A 3,302-nucleotide genomic window follows, 5' to 3' on the forward strand; every position below is an offset into this window, starting at 1 on the left:
ACGCCAAAGTGGATGGAGAATTGAAGTGATTCTCATCAAGTTGTCAAGTTTGTATAGTTTGTTTCAAATTTTCCCAGAAAATCAAAATTGAAACATATTTTGATTTTAGGGGGAGAAAAATTTTAAAAAAAATTAGAAAATTTGAAAATGACAAAAACATCGAAAATATAAAAATGAGTTTTGTTGCGAATAAGAGGAAATGATAGTAAATCAGTGGACTATCACAGCATGCTAAAGAAATGAAATGTCAAATGTGATAAACGGTCTCACTAAAGATGTGACGATAGGCTCAGCTAGACTAGTAGATTTGCGATAACGATACAAACTTAAATGAAAAAGCCTAGTTCTAGTGGGAAACACGGTTGAAAGCGTAGTACTTAGTTTTGTCCTTCGTAACTGTGTGCCTACTCAGTAATCGCTGAATGCCAAAAAGCATAAAACTGGTTAAGTTTGTGAACTTTCACTACTTTGCCGAAAAGTCGCTGTGATTGTGCATTTCATTTTGCAAAGATTTAAACTTGTTTGATTTCTTTATTTTGTTTAAGCATCGGACATCCTTTGCGTATACGGGAGTATCGACCTGGATGTTGTTGCCTAAACATTCTGCTTTATTTTCTTTGGTGTTTCGTTTAAGCTTTGGACCTCCTCTGCGTATACGGAAGTATCGACCTGGTGGTTAAAGCCTAAACAACTTCAACTTGTTTTATTTTCTTATTTTGTAACATTGGACTTTCTCTGTGTATACGGAAGTATCGACCTGATTGTTAATGTTTAAACATTCTGCTTTATTTTCGCACATATCACAGTTGATGAAAGTTTAAAGGCATTACTCGAGTTAGTGTATTGCATGATGAGGGGATATGCTGAGATCGTGGGGTCCATAAGAATTTAGTGCAATAATTAATATACCTTAACGTATCGGTAAGCATTTCGAAAGTTTTTAGATTGAGTTTAAGTGGACAACAATATCGTCAATCAACGTGAATCGTTTAGAACTTAAAACGATTAAAAGCTTAACGGTGCTCGTGATGTGTCTCAAAAACTGATATGATCCTCTTACACAAACTCACAAAAATATGTTTGTACATATTTCATTTCTGCATTTAATTTCTGTCTTTGCATTTATGTTTCATAATTTTGAAAAATCCAAAAAGATTTTCGACAACTGATGTTGAAAAGCTGACATTCAAAATCTCAAAGGTTAAACTTGATGAACAGACAGGTTGGTTAATTGGTTTGAAATGTTTAAGATGATTCAGTAAATTGAATCAGAAATTGGAATGTTTCAAATTTTGAAAAGATTTTAAATGTGAAAATTCTCAAATGTTTAGTTGATTTATTAAGTTGAATCACAACCTTATTGGTTTGTAATAGAGAGGTTGAGATGTGCAGGTTTCTTAATCTGTTGATACGCAAAGCCAGGCGTCGATCCCAAAAGCACGGAAGCTTGATGAAAGGGGGAGCCTGAAGAGACTGAGGAAAGAGAGTAACTGAAGCTGAAGACAGATCCACCAGGATTCTGTTCGAGCAAGAGAGAGTCTGTGTTTGCTGAAGACGTTAAATATTAAAGAAGACTCAAGAGAGAGAGAAAGACAAGTCGCTACGAGTTTCACTACGGATTGACTGCGGCAATATTCAAGGGGGAGATTGTTAGTGCACGAATGTCTATCGCCTTCGTCAATCCGAGCAGTAGCACGAAACCGAAGAAATCTAGACTTGATGATGTCATTAGTTAGTAAAGGCAAGGTGGCAATCTTGTAATTAATGTAAAGTTTCATTAATTCCAAGGCCTATAAATAGGATTGTGATGTCATAACTTTAAGAGTTTTGGAAGACTTTGCTCCATTTGTATTTTTGGTGATTCAAGTCTAAAGAGAGAAAGTCTAGAGAAAGTCTTTGTACATGTGATTCTTGTACCGAACTTGTCATATCTTGCAATAGATTCACGTTTCTAGTACGTTATTGTGTGTTCGGTCACGCACGTTCACGGATTCCGCACGTCGAACGTTCGTTACGCAATCGAACGACGTTAAAACCGGTCCTACATTTACGACTTGTCTCATGTCGGTTATATGGTTAACACATGTATGGTTTATAGACCAAATGTGCCATCTCACCCACCAAACTAGTCTAATAATTTGGGTTGAGTTCTCCTGTCTGGGTTGTAGCATTGGTATCAACCGTGATCAACAAGGTTCGAAGTGGTAGCGTAGATGGAGTCAACCATGATCAACGAGGACATTAGTCCTTAAGGAGGGTCAAGTGCTACGAATTGAAACTATTGCCAGGTATGAGACTTGTCCTACATCAGTTGTATAGGCAACAAATGTGTAGGATCGTTGTGAGACCCGAATGAGTCGATCAGTAGAGTTGTTTATCCAAATCAAAGGTGGAATCAATGACACGGATGCTCGATACACTTTAAATGTCTCGTATATTGATCTAATAATGTTTACAGCACTTGGAGACAATTCGGCAGCACTTCGTTACCGAAACAATGACTAACTCTGTGATTCCGCTCCAAATGAACGGAATGCCCTATATATAAGTGGTGAGGTTCCGCTTGAAATGACCATGACACTTTCAAGCGGAATCACTATTAATGTGATTTCGCTTGAAATGGTACTTGGCAGTTTCAAGCGGAATCACTACCATTTACATGAAAATCAGTTTCTCGCAACTTGAGCACTGGTTATCCTATCCAATTCTATTACATGACTTGATACAAGACGAAGTCAATAGACATAATGCACTAACAAAATGTAGGGTTTATAGACCAAATGGACTATCTCACTCACCACACTAGTCTTTTGGGTTGAGTTCTCCCATTTGAGATGTAAATAATGCTTGTTTGGATACCAATATAGGGGAGACCTAGTTCCTTGTCATCCACTTCATCAACTCATCTAACCTACACTATAATGTCATGATTAAATTATCGAACGATAAACAGTATTAGCCGAAAGGTGGTTTGGTTGTTCTCGGGGGTGGCTGGAGGAGATCTTAATAGTATAAAGGTTGTTTAATTAAGTTTATTATTAACTCGAGGGGTGGCTGAAGGAGATCTTAATAGTATAAAGGTCGTTTAGTAAATGTTTAATTAAGTTTATTATTTACAATTATCTGTTTTGGTAGATAATGCTAAAATAGTTTTTGTTTCCTGCTCGAGTTAGGTTTCCTATTAATTAGAGGAGTGTTTATATATAAACAAGGTCTAGGCTATTTGTACGTCATTCTAGTTTCTATTAAAAAAGAGTCGAACATAAATCTGTTCAACATGTGTGTTCTTGTTTCCGATCCAG

This window comes from Helianthus annuus, chromosome 15 (assembly GCF_002127325.2).
Source record: "Helianthus annuus cultivar XRQ/B chromosome 15, HanXRQr2.0-SUNRISE, whole genome shotgun sequence".
In the NCBI taxonomy this organism is placed as follows: domain Eukaryota; kingdom Viridiplantae; phylum Streptophyta; class Magnoliopsida; order Asterales; family Asteraceae; genus Helianthus; species Helianthus annuus.